The following is a 14,150-nucleotide window of genomic DNA, read 5'->3' on the forward strand; positions in this document are numbered from 1 at the left end:
CAGGAGCCCAATATAGTGTTTCTAAAAATGTAACTCAAGTAAAGGTTTTTCCAAAAAGATGCTTTTCAACTGAATTATGTTTCATACATTTTTTTATTTAAGTGATGTTTAATGCAGGGTTGGCAAAGTGTTCAGCAGATGACAAAACCAGGGGTGGGGTGATACATACATGTATATCTGTGTTTTAATCTGAAATACTTATCAACTAGGGGTCTATATTTTGAACAATGTACAAAATTGTCAAATACCCATTTTCGTTATATATGATCTAATATATTTTTGATCAGTTATAATTTATTTTTTGGTTATCATACAGGAAACAATGACAATTTTAGCTAATACAAGTCCAAATTGTCTCCTTTTGGAGTAATGTAGGCTTATGTTTAGTAACTATAGACAATGGTATCGGGTCCGTTCGCCCTAATTACATGTTCGCCCTCGGTCCGTTTGCCCATAGAGTCCGTTCGCCCTATTTTTTATAAAAAAAAATAATATTAATGGTTTAATTAAAGTTTTGTAATCTTATTCAGATATTTAAATGGTAAATATTAAAATGTATAACCCCAAATTCATGAATAAACATTGAAATTAAAAAAAAAAGTTTTTGTTTTGGAGCATTAATCAGGCAAATTGGCTTCATTGTTACATTTGTTTTTATTCAGAATTACTTTTAATGACTGTTGATTGTAAATAAACTCATCATAGATACCAAGATTGAAATTTTGTATGCCAGACACACGTTTCGTCTACAAAAGACTCATCAGTGATGCTCGAATAAAAAAAGTTATTAAGGCCAAATAAAGTATGAAGTTGAAGAGCATTGAGGACCCAAAATTCCTAAAAGTTTTGCCAAATACAGCTAAGATAATATATTTCTGAGGTGGAAAAGCCTTAGTATTCCGAAAATTCAAAGTTTTGTAATTTAGAATGCTGATTAGATATGATTACAATATCTTTGATCTCACTGATTGTTGTAGTTATTGTTTTTGATGGATTAATAATGAAATTGTTTTTTTAAATAAACAAGTCAGCTTGGAATGAGTTAGAACAATGATGTAAGAATTGTAAGACATTAAAGGGAAATTGTTTTCGCCGCTTGGCTTCTTTGATCTCAAGGTGTTGAGTGAGTTTGAGCTTGTTATACCTGTTTGGATTGGTTTGAAATCGTTACAAGGTTTCAAAAAAGATAAATTCATACAGATAACTTGGCCTCCAGTTCCTGAACACTTCTTCTTCTTCAAAATACTGTCCACATTCAACATGATGAATATTCTGGCAAGAATAGTCAATGCAAATCAAAAGAAAAATAATTATCTGGTAGCATCAATACAACATAAATATTTCGGCGGAATTTTCAACAAACTTTAACATAATTAATTCAAATAATTTATATTATACAAGACAACAAAATAAAGTAGAAATCAGGGCAAACGGACTCAGTGCGAACAGGAATTAGGGCGAACGGACCCAGAGCGAACAGGTACTAGGGCGAACGCGAATCTGGGCGAACGGACCCGGTGACTACTTTTAAGACCTTACATGTGTTGCTAAATGTATTTGGGAATCTGGGATAGTTCATTGCAAGATGTTTCCTCCATACTGCCATACAACAATCTCAAATTGTTTTTAAATGAATGAATTACACCGATTAATCTTAGTTCAATCGGCAAAAACCACATCACAAATAAACGTTCCTACTGTGACGTAATAACAACAAGGTTGGTCGGTATTTACCGCCCCTGGTATTTACCGGCGGTATTTACCGGTATTTACCGCCCCGGACAATACTCCTCAAGTGGTCAATACTGGCAAATACTGGTCGATTGAAATTTTCATGGTGGTTTTTACTCTTTATTGAAGTAAAAAAATGATAAAAAGTAAAATATATTTAAACTTTTATCTTTTGGTATGTTTCAGCTGATATAAATGAATGAATATGATATGTTTTATTCATTTGTAACACTCATACCTACTAATTTAGTCCTTATAAGTTATGATGTTGCATATTTTAAATATATATAAAGAATTGACAAATTACTTATTACACACAATCAAGATAATTTTTATTGAAAATGCATAATTTTTACAGGTACATAAAACTACAGGTAAATGAACTTTACGGGTATCTTATTACCTATCACCTGGCATTGTGTGAAAATTTAATTACTATAAAAACAACAGCCCCAATAAATGATGACAAAACATGGTTGAAAGTAATAAAAGTGATATTTGAAGACTCACTTAAACAATAAAATATTTCCTGTCTATTAAATGTGAGACAAAAATCATCTTTATGCAGGAAATGGAAGGTATGAAGGACCTTCACTCTTATGGCTGAACTGTCATTTATGTTTTAAACCAAAAAATATATTATGTTGTATAAATCTTACCTTTACATAATCAATATTTACATACACAGTTTATATCTATCTATAGTAATATTCAAGATAATAACAAAAAACTGCAAAATTTTTTAAAACTACAAATTTGGTGGCAGAAACCCAACAATGGGTTGTTCAATTCGTCTGATAATTTCAGGGCCGATAGATCTTCACCAATTGAACAATTTCACCCCATGTCAGATTTGCTCTAAAAGCTTTAGTTTTTGAGATATAAGCCAAAAACTGCATTTGACCCTTATGTTCTACTTTTAGCCATTGCGGCCATGTTTGTCAATGAATCAAAACTTCGGATACATACATGTATTATAAACAAGATACCCTAAGGAACATTTAGTTAAAGTTTGAAGGTAATTGGCCCAGTAGTTTCAGAGGAGAAGATTTTTAAATGTTACCAAACTTGATGAACAAATTGTGTAAAATTGTCTTTAAAGGGCAATAACTCCTTAAAGAGTCAATTGACAATTATGGTCTTATTAACTTTTTTGTAGATCTTACTTTGCTGAACATTATTGCTGTTTACAGTTTATGTCTATCTATAGTAATATACAAGATAACAAAAAACTGCAAAATTTCCTTAAAACTACCAATTTAGTGGCAGCAACCCAACAATGGGTTGTTCGATTTGTCTGAAATTTTCAGGGCTGATACAGATCTTGACCAATTGAACAATTTTACCCCATGTCAGATTTGCTCTAAAAGCTTTAGTTTTTAAGATATACAGTCAGAGATATAACTCTATAGGGTTATTACAGAAAATAACTTGCATGTGTTATTACAGATACTTTCATGAGTTGTCTACTCTTTATTCCTTAAATTTTCTAAATCTGCAATAACATGTGTTTGTTATTTGTAAAATAAATCAAAAATATTTTAATTTATAATGGGCTCTAGGGAACTCTTGAGACTTTGCGCAGAAACTAAATGCATAGCTTAATACATTTTTGATTAACCATGGTAAATCAATGAGACGAGGCTTTTAAGGGGTAAAATTAGCTGTAATAACATAGCTTAGTTATTTAAGGAAAGTAACCTATTATATGAGACACTTGGGAATTACTGGGAAGCTTGCGCAAAACCTCATTACATGCTCTGGTCATTATTTCTTACAATAAATTAAAATACATTGTAATTAAGCATGATGTATGTCTGAGAAAATGCTTTGGAGTGATATAGAGAAGCTGTGATAACACCTTTTAATTATTACAGGCATGTTTTTTCTGTAATAACATATAGGTGTACTATGCAAAATTGGCAAACTATGAACTGTTATATCTTTCTATAGTTAAGTATACATAAAGACAATAGTAATATCAATAGAACTTGTATGCATTTTAACTAAACTAGTGATGTATATTGTCACTTTGAAACATGTAACATACATATGTTATCACAGTTCTTTGATTTTTTAGTCCACAATAACAAATGTATGTTATTTTTCTGTAATAACCCTATAGAGTTACATGTATATCCCTGACTGATATAGCCAAAAACTGCATTTGACCCCTATGTTCTATTTTTAGCCATGGTGGCCATGTTTGTCGATGGATCAAAACTTCGGATATAACTTATAAACTAGATACCCTAAAGAACATTTAGTTAAAGTTTGAAGGTATTTGGCCCAGTAGTTTCAGAGGAGAAGATTTTAGAAATAGTTTATGACGACGGACACCAAGTGATGGCATAAGCTCACATGGGGCCCTTTGGGCCCTGGTGAGCTAAAACGGGAGGGACATTTAATTTCTACACACAAAAGTGAAAAAAAAAACAAATTAAAAAAACACATTTAGTTCACACAATCATATTCAATTTAAAATTTGGATCAATAGGAATGCAAAAAGTGCTGTGCAAAATCATTTTTCAATTCACTAAAACATAAAATGCATTTGAACTTTAAATATAAGGCATGCTATGCCTTGAGGTTCATCATAACAAATGGACAAAAATGGCTGTATTTACAACTCAAAAACTACTCTGTGTACAGACTAACCTGTGCAGTTTGGAAAGTTTCAACGAAAAAAAATGCCCATCAAAATCCAAAAAAGAATTTATCTTTTTGAAACACAAAATGCATTTAACTTTTATACATCTAGTGGATGCCAGACCTTAAAAGTTTCAAAACTGTACAGGTAAGTCTGTACACAGAGTAGTTTTTGAGGTGTAAATACAGACATATTTGTCCATTTGGTATGATGAATCTTAAAGTAATTTTAAGCTGAAACGCATCTATTTTAGCCAAATGAACCTTTCAGTACATATTTGAAGTCTGACTAAAGCAAGCATCGTAAAAATAAAGATACGAATAAAAATGAAGTTATTTGTGACAAAGTTATATGAGAATGTTACATAAATGTCAGCTTACATAGGATTTGGCCAGTCTGCAACAGGTGCTAGTGTTTTGGAAACCAGTAAACACAGGAAGTGACGTTAGAAAATCTTAATCTTTTATGCGCTTAAATTGAAACATTCTTAAAAAAAAAGTCGTTTCTTTTGAGAATTCAAATTCGGACTGTCATTCGATAATCAATGACGATTTTTTTACATAAATGTTCAATCAATATATACATTTTGTGCAATCTTTATGCACAGAAGTAGGACATGTTAAGACTTGTTTATTTCAAGAATAAATGACTACAAAGTGAAACATACAAAACATTTTAAATGAATAAAATAAAAGTTCAATATCATGTTCAAGTCAAGTGTTCAGAGCCTGACATGCATGTGCAGTATATGCGTCTCTGTCGGATGTGTTGTAGTCTAAGGTATAGTTGTAAATATGGTACACATCTTTTCTTTTTTCTCGTCTACTGTCGTTTTGCTTGGCAAATGTTACATATTTTCCCATGTTTTCTTTCTTTTTTTATTTTTGTTAATTTTTTTTTTTGTATGTATGTATCACATATAACTCAATAATAATCATTAATGTAATCCATAAAAATGCACTACTTTCTTGATTTTTTTCATGCCGCATCCGAGACACAGGCATGTCTCTGGCATTTTTTTTCTTAATAAAACAGATCATCAAAAGGATTTTACATTACATGAACTAGGTGACTATTAAAGAAGAAGGATTTTGTTCCTGTCCCTTGCGAGCCTTGGAGACCCTTTTAACAAGGATAAGGTAGTATTTTATATAAATAACTAGAAAATATGTTATTTTGAAATATTCCGATGGTTGGACATGGGTGGCTCTTCAGATATTTTTTGTAACTTTTCGGCCTGCAAATAGATACTTTTACTGAGAGAAAAAATACTGTACAAGAGGTCCAGTACGTATTCAAATAAATATTGAACCGGTAGTGGCAAGAAACTCATGATGATATAAACACTAATGACACGGGACAAATGCACTGGGCAGCATACTTAACAAATTGGAAGGGGGCTATTTTCAATATCTATATGCACATATATGACGTAGAAATTAAATTTCATTGCGGAAAAAATCTTAGGATTGATTCTGATAGAAAAAATCGTTAAGGACACAAAGGCTTTCGACCATTTGTTTGTTTAGGTATTAACGAGTTAACAAATTAACTTTGTATTTATTTTTTCCGTTTAGTTTCACCGAAAATAAAAAGAAATAAGCATGATAAGAGAAACCATGATAAAAAAATCTGCTTACATGTCTGCTGTGCAAGACTGCCAAACTTCTCTCCAGGAATTTTAACACAACAATTAATGCAGCTCATTTAAATAACTTTAGTACAAATGACCCTGTTCTTGGACGATTACAGACATGTCATTACAATAATAGATTTAAATGACCCAGTCGAACACAAACTTGTCTCATTATCATTTCGAAATAAACCTAGTTTTGTTTTGCGTCAATTTACTTATGTTTGTGTTACGTCACGTCGCAACAAGAATGGCTCTAGATCTTTATAACGTATTGAATTCTTTAAATAAACAGTCTTATTGTTAAAAAAGTTTTTAATCAAAGAGTGTATTAGGGGAAGTTATTACTTTAAATTGGGGCTCAAAAGAAGGATTTTAATTGAATAATTCGATCACAATTAATTTAAAAGTTGGACCAAGAAGGCTTAACTCAAACGATTTTCTAACAGGCACTTGTCTCTATTTAGAGATAAGCTTATGCCTGTAGATTTTCCCCTCAGTATTGACATTTATTTAGTTTTGTAACTTTCTATTTAAGACCTAGAAGTATATTTTATTATTTTTACTTACGGTTCATATTAATGATACTAACCGAATTCAAGATTAAACAATGCATGTTCCATACACAGGCACTGGTCTCTGATCTTTTTTTTTACCTATATACTGTTATTTAAAGTATAAAGGTTATTTTTAAGTGACAAGTGCATGTGGTTCCATATGGTAATTTTATGTCATCTCTGCATGGTGTTAAAAGTTTTACGGACACCATCATGATTTGGTTGACCGTAGATGACCACTGATATGCGTCACTTGTTGGTCCTTAACCCCGTCATCTTTCCATTTCTGTGTTGACATGAATTATCATTGATATGGTTTTTACCAAAACTATGATTTTTTTTCGAAATACCGAGTAAGGATTTTTATCCCATGCAGGAATAGATTACCTTATAGCTGTGTTTGGCAAAACCTTCCGGAATTTTGGGTCGTCGATGCTCTACAGCTTCGTATTGTATTTGGTATTTTAACTCTTGTACTGGAACGTCACTGATGAGTCTTTTGTCCGTTTTTAAATTTTTAAACTATTAAGAAACTGAGGTTTCAACTCCCTCAGGCAAAGTTGACTTTAGATGAATTTGGCTATTTGTTTTAGGTATTTTTGTCATATAGCTCTTCAACGGTTTCGGTACCTATACATCCTCGGATTTCAAATGTTTGGTTTTGAGCGTTCCTGATGAAGGTGAATCCAGAATATCGCTTCGGACGCATGAAATTATTAAACGTGTTGTTTTCAATTTTTTTTAAGACGAAACGCTCGTCATTTTCCTCTTTTCTTCTGTTTATAGTTTCTAATTGCTCACTTGGTATATGCTATCCCTGTTTTACTTTCCTCTATCCATGCAAGCAAAAAACTGTGTGTAACTGTTGAAAGTTTTTTTAAGAAAAATAAATTGTGTGTGGCATGGGTACTTGAACTGGTCTCTAGGTTTTATATGAAAGGAGATGTTGGTATACAAAAATGAGAAGGCAAACCCAACAACTGACAAGAACAAGTCATCTAGTGGTCAGCATTTGGTCTTCGAAAATGGACGCTGGTCAACTTCTAAACCACCGAAGTCTAGAAAAGTAATGGATACATTTAACCAAGGAATTGTAAATTTAAATATACAATTCATTGATTTAACAGAGACCATGAACACCAAGTCCCAAAAATAGCGATATGGAACAGGCACATCATCACGTGCGGGTTCAGACTAGTTTTTTATTTAGATTTAGCCCTCCCACAGAGCCGTGTTCATGGGCTGTCCACAGGGAGTTGGCGCCCTCCTACTCAAAGTAACATTCAGGGCGGGAAATTACGACTCGGATTTTTCACTAAAATGCCCTCTGGGTCTCTCTTTTCGAAAATCATCTGCAACTACTCCACATTAATTTTCAATCCTCTTACAAAAAAATCACAACACGTATGGTCCGGGCACATTTTTCTTATTCGTCTAATTTACTCTTACACTCAACTTCTTCTCCGCGGTTACAAAGCTCGATGTCGAAATCAACCTTATTTTGAATCAGTAGTCTACATCTCCGACAATAAAGTACATTACTCTTTGATGTTAATACAGATACATTTACAGATAACTTTATTGCAAAACATGAAACACTGGCGGGTTAAAATGCAAACAGTGTCCTAAAACTATATAACAACAGTGTCCTAAAACTATATGACAATGTCATTATATAAATTACATTGTTTCAAGCCGCCATCACCGTACGTCAATCTATGTGAGATATAGAACAGTTGATAGGATACTAGCAAAAGTCCAACTTCTGACAATAGTGACAGTTTGACATGCCTTCATAAAATGATGAGTTATCATGCAGCGGCATGTCAAAGTACTCTAAATATGCTTATTGTAATATATTGTAATATAGGTCTTTCTTTGAAAAAAAAAACTAAATTTCAAATGATTTCGTAAAAATATTATTAAAAAGCAGTTCACTGTGTGTGTAAATAAAGCCTATTGAACTACGTATTTTCACGTAAGACAAACTTCTTCGTACATGTATTTTATTTTCGATTTAGTATTTTTCAAAAGGGAGTGGAATGCCCATCGATATATAATTAAGGGAGACAGTAAAAAGTGATAAAATTAGTCCATTACATAATGCGATCTCGGATGCAATTATATTTCTCTATATATGATCAATGTATGTAGGATATATGTAAATGAGGCAGTGGACCATCAATACAAATTAAAAGACTATTTAATGAATTACACAATTTTCTTTCAAAATTTAATCAAAGTTTCCTTAAAAATCATGATAAATGTCTGTTTCAGTATTAAATTCTCTATTGATGAAAATAAAACAACGACTAGAAAAATTACCACAAGTAAAAATAGCTTGCGCTGAAAAAAAAAACCCACAGTCACTAAAGTGTTTTGTTTTAGGGTCTTGGAATCTTTATTTTTTCTTTCTTTTCTTTGGACTAAAAGGTTAACAAAATTAATTATGTTACGCCAAATTTGATTAATTTTGAAAATTGTGTTCTATGGACGACAGAAAGAAAGTACGAGCAAGAGAACCCTTAATTTTCTTTCTGAAGATAATTTCGATTGGAAGGAATTATTCTATTTACCAGTAAAACAACTTATCCAAATACAGACACCATGTCTATTCTTCTTGGAATCATAGCATGAAACAATTACCATATTTTATTCTACTTCTCGGGTCGGTGTACCATGAAATAATGTATTACAGTTTTAACAAAGAAGAAATTCGGGATAAGACATTTCTAAATGTAAAATTTTACCAGAGACATATAAATAGTATATGTCTCTAGTTTTACATTGCATTTAAATCCATTGCAAAACTATAATATGATTAGATATCATCGCTAGGTTTTGGTAGTTCAGTTTCGCCACTTTTTGTTCTGGTCGTAACACTTTTTGTTCTGGTCATGAGACGATATTTAGGGGGTTTCTTTTGTTTAACAAACAAAATCAAACAACGGTTATATTCCATTTTCTTCTAACAATATTTATCTTTTGTCAGATGTTGTACTTTCAATGGTATTTATAAACGCAGAGTAAACTTTTAAATGTTTGGTATATAAATTTGTTAAATCATTCATCTTCAAAGCAAAATTTCAGAAGATAATGTGAAATATCAGAGAATACTGATATAACGTTAAAAAAAAAGAGAAGAAACCCAACATATTTTGGATTGCATGAAATTGAACTGATTATAAGTCAAATTGACCTAAAATCCTTTACACATAGAACATCACTGAAACATCTCAAAATATTCGAATAGAGCCTGTTTTTAAACGCGCACTGGACATAATTTTTATATTTCTTTTTATACTTCCGACAATTTATCAACCGTAGTGAACCATTTTTTAAATGTTATGAATTCGTGGATTCATTACATGTTCAATGCAAAAATAAATTGTATAAATATTTTTGTTTTGTTAAGAAAAATAGTTACTTGTGTGTGAAATAATTCTAATGAAGCTTACCGAAGGTCGTTCACGAGGGCGTAACAAATTGTCACTAATGTCCAATCAGCTTTTCTGTTGTACAAAGTTTGACGTGCGGTGATGCTTAAACAGTGTAAATTACATTGTCATAGTTTTATGACATTGTCTTATGACATCAACAGACTATTGTGACATCCCGATTCAAAACTAAATTGATTTACAAAAGTGCTTTGCAACCGCTGAGAAAAAGTTGAGTGTATCAGTATATGTATCTATCGTACCAACCTGATAAAAAAACTCAGATCCTGTGTCATGTACTTATGTACAAATATAATGCGGCTTTTATTGCCGCTAATGCATGTTCGTGTTCTTTGATCATGCAGATAATGGACTTTCAATTGTTTTTGTAAACGCAGTGTATGTCTCCAACTTCTTATGCTCATGATAAAAGCCTTTTGCTACACTTTCATCAACAAAGTTTTAAAATACATTATATAATATTTGAAACATGAAATGCATGTAAATAGCACCCTGTATATAAGTAAATGAGGACCAGCATTTCTTAAGTTCAAAATAGTCTCCGCATAACCCGTGCAGATAATGTGGCGTTCACACAGTGCCGATTATGGCTCCCGTTTGAGATCAGACAGCGCTCAGACACGAAAAGTGAAAAAGTCGGATTATTATCCTTAATGATCTGGAATGTCCTATCATTGTCTGACCGCAGTAGTATATTTTCTTAACAGATTCCTACGGATCGGGAATGGTCCCGAGGGTTCGGCCAAGAACCCACGATAGTTAGGTGCGTCCCGGTCACGACATTCTGGGAAACTCAGCCAATGTTGTCTAGTCGGATTACAACCGTGAATATGTCGAGACAGATTCTGCTATATCGGATCAAAATCGTAACAATGTTCTGTGTTTTCTGGACGGTGTCCTGTGGAACGGACATGATCTGGAGATACTTTTCATTGCTGATTTTTTCCGATTGAGTCCAGGTTGCATCCAGATCTTGTCGAGTGCGAACCGTCTTTGCCGAAATTATTCCGTCAATAATACCCACGTCAGAGTCCCGACAATTACAGAACACGATACGACTTAGTCCAGACAAAGCCGTTTGCAATGCGGTACAGCAGACTGTGAAAGGATTGCGTCCCGACAGAACCTGATTATCCCGAATATGGCGACAGTTTATCTTCCGTCAGCGTCGGTTCACTGTCTGATATCTGTCGGATCGCATTCGGTAGAATCGGGACGCTGTCGGGACAGATTCGGTCGTTTTTTACATGAAAAAGATACAAATCGGATTAGAATCGGATTGAGAACGGGATAATCGGGACAAATTGGGATGGAAACAGCTGAATTTGGACGCTTCCTGAACAATATCTGATTGTTGTCGTGATTAAGTAAATGATTTTACAAATTTTTATTAAAGTTTGAGTTTCCAGTCACGATTCACAGGATCTTGGTCAAACAAATTCTAATCGGGAATGGTCCTATCAAGGACGGTAGTAAAAATCGTGAATGTGTGACCCCGGCTTTAAAAGGCAATATTAAAGTAACAACACCAAAATTGTAGTTCACGGAAATGGTTTTTTATACTACTTTCAATCATATATCATAGTCGATATTTATCACAAGAATAATTTACAACCGAGCCTGAATTTATTTGCTAATAGTTTTTGTCACTATGCTTTTTTTGCAAATACTGATACAATTAATGGTACCAATTTTACTGCACCAGATGCACCTTTCGACAATTAATGTGCATGTATTTAGGAATGGTCGAGGCCAAAATATTTAAAAATCTAAATCCTAATACAAACGGTGATAAACTTATCAATCAAACCAAAAAGGACCAAAATATGTATTCCCTTTTGGAAATTTTACTAAGGTCACATGTCTGTGAAATAGCTTTTTGTCAAGTTTAAGTGAGGTAATCCAGTCTACAACTTTTGCCTTTGATCATGTACCAGTTTGGATATTACAGTTATAGATGCATAATGTTTAAAGTGTTCTGGTACTGAAATGTTTTTATTTATTTATTTATTTATTTATTTATTTATTTATTTATTTATTTATTTATTTATTTATTTATTTATTTATTTATTTATTCATTCATTTAACATGTTTACTTATTTGATTGATTATTAGATTTTCTATTATTATTATTATTATTATCATTATCATCATCACCATTATATTTTTTTTATCATTACAGTACTCTCCTTACTATTTTTATCATCATTCACTTTTAATTATTTCTATCATCATTCACTTTTTATTATTTTTATCATGATCATTCACATTTTATTTTTTTTTATCAACATTCACTTTTTATTATTTTTATCAACATCCACTTTTTATTATTTTTATCATGATCATTCACTTTTTATGATTTTTATCAACATTCACTTTTTATTATTTTTATCATCATTAACTTTTATTATTTTTATCATCATTCATTTTTTATTACTTTATTCATTCATTATTTTCTTGTACAATTAACAGTTTGAATGTCCCTCTGATATCTTTCGCCTTTTTTTTACGGCAGTAATATAGGGTCTATTTTAATATGAATCAGTTTTACGTATTTTCCTAGGATACAAATCCTTGTATTTACCAAGGTAGTATTTTTCTACATAAAAATATGATTTCTATCAAAATACTTTTAATAGCGCCCCTCAAAAGACATCGTAGGTTTTGAGTCAGTCCTTAAGCAGCTGTTGACCCTCAATCCGGGTCACTTAGACGCTTCAAATTAGACCGAACACTGTGTGGCATAGCAGCATTTTCCAACAAAAGGTAAATTTCACAAATCGCAGTAAATCCAAAATAATTTCTGACGTGTCTTGTCAACTGTAATTAATTCTTTTGTTATTGCACTTTAAAGGCACTATAAAAGAGCCTGATGCCTTCGTCTACCGTTTTAACTTGCAGCGTGTTGCTAAGGACTCGACACTGAACTTCTGACGACAAGTGCTTCCAACTTATTTTTGTTAACATTGTATTATTGTGTCAGATGTATAGCCCATTAATTGTTTAGGTGCATTAAATTTAAAACAAACTCCCCACCCAGACCAATTAATTATGATATCTTGAAATGAAAGGGTATTTTATTTTTTTCTGTGACACTTCCATGGAGGCCTCACATAAAAAAATAAACTAGCCTTTCAAGAAGTTATTATCATTTGGACTGACTACACCCCTACTATCCAAAACAGATTGTGGATAGAAGGACCAGGGGTATACATTTTTTTTTAAATGTTATATATAAACTATTAAATGGGCTAAATCTGACCTAGGATTGCCGATTTTTTGTAAGCGTGACATGTGAAAGTCAAATTATTGTGCCGTGAAAACGGGAAATGAAGTCTTGCAGGACATGGGAAATTACAAAAAAATGAGAATTGCTTACGAACATAGTGTAAGCGGGATACAGGCATCTGACAAAACAGTAAGCAGGATCCGGGACCAGAACCACCACCCCCCCCCCCCCCCCCCCAATGAGACCCCCTCTGAAATCACCCAAATTTTTGGTGGTGCTCATGACCATGTTTCACAGTTTTTATGTTTTGTTGTGTAGTAATTTGTTTGTCTTTTTGTTTTTTATGGCCCCATCACTTTAATTCACCTTATCGCTATTTATTCCAATCCGGAAAAGTTCTAAAATTACATAACTCAAGCAAGCTATCCAGGGGCCATGTTTAACATGTTTAAACAAACAATATGGGAATGGGCCATTTAACCCGTTTTAGCTTGGAAACCGCAAGAGCTAAGTCATTGATTGGAAACGCAGGCAGGGTATTTTACAAGCAATTTTATGCAAAAAATAAAATATCAAAATCCAACTTAATATTAAAATTCACTTTTTAGTGCGTTGCCCCTATTTTCAATTTGTTCCACTTTTATCTCGGAAACTGTAAAATGTTGGCATTAACATGACTGTAGTTAATTAAGGAATAAATATTAAAACAAGATCAAATTCAGCTGAAAGATAAATTTTCAATGCAAAATAACCAAAAAAACACAATTGTTGTCCCCTTTCGGCCGATTATTTAGAAACAATTATGTGCATAACCTCCATTTTCAGTCCCAGACTTCCTTTAGTTGCAAGGATTGATGTGCTAAATGTTTCTAAAGGATCCAACAACTAAAAC

At 32.5% G+C, this 14,150-nt stretch overlaps 2 protein-coding genes across 2 annotated transcripts in view; one reads left to right on the forward strand and one right to left on the reverse strand.

The window, feature by feature from the left end:
• LOC127707916 (uncharacterized) overlaps positions 1-14,150 on the reverse strand; it is a 90,676-nt gene that overhangs the window by 32,988 nt on the left and 43,538 nt on the right. The window lies entirely within an intron of this gene.
• The window catches only part of LOC127707914 (annexin A5-like), a 152,960-nt gene continuing 149,695 nt past the window's right edge, over positions 10,886-14,150 (forward strand). Inside the window, exon 1 of the mRNA XM_052212675.1 lies at positions 10,886-12,795. The gene's annotated coding sequence lies outside the window, so the exon portion shown is untranslated. The remainder of the gene's footprint in view (positions 12,796-14,150) is intronic.

This window comes from Mytilus californianus, unplaced genomic scaffold (assembly GCF_021869535.1).
Source record: "Mytilus californianus isolate M0D057914Y unplaced genomic scaffold, xbMytCali1.0.p SCAF_7, whole genome shotgun sequence".
Taxonomy (NCBI): domain Eukaryota; kingdom Metazoa; phylum Mollusca; class Bivalvia; order Mytilida; family Mytilidae; genus Mytilus; species Mytilus californianus.